Source organism: Theobroma umbraticum, unplaced genomic scaffold, assembly GCF_002168275.2.
Source record: "Theobroma umbraticum cultivar Fairchild unplaced genomic scaffold, ASM216827v3 scaffold_146.0, whole genome shotgun sequence".
Taxonomy (NCBI): Eukaryota; Viridiplantae; Streptophyta; class Magnoliopsida; order Malvales; family Malvaceae; genus Theobroma; species Theobroma umbraticum.
Window position 1 is genome coordinate 5,294,314 of NW_018397265.1, and position 585 is coordinate 5,294,898.

Below are 585 nucleotides of genomic sequence, written 5' to 3' on the forward strand. Positions count from 1 at the left end.
AAGCCTTGTGAGAATCAATGCTCAATAAGCAACAAGGCAAATGCAAATAAGGAATCAAGTAAAGATGAATCCTCAAATCAAAGTAAATTATGCCTCATGGCTGTTGAAGAGCTAAAGGTAACCTCTTCATCTTGTGAACTTAATTCATATACTTTTGATGAATTGTATGATGCTTTTGAGGATTTAGCATTTTTGTTTGAGAAAATGAATTTAAAGCACAAGAAAATCATTTCCATACTTAATGTTGAAAATGAATTTTTGTTGAAAACAAAAATTGATTTGGAAAAAGAAAATGAAAATTTGGAAAGAGATTTTGAAGCTTACCAAAATAAAATTAAAATTATGGAAAAAGGAAATTTTGATGTGAAAAAGAAATTTTAAGATTTGTTAAATGAAAAAAAAAAGTTTTCATGAATTCCTCATCATCCAAACTAACTGTACACACAAATTTCTCGTCAAAAATTTATTGACTAGAAAATTATGAGACAAATACAAATATTTGATGATGTGAGTGATAATCTCTAAAAATTTCTCTAATTAATTTCTTCACTTCATTTTCAAGAGTCACGAACTTGGACTTTGTCT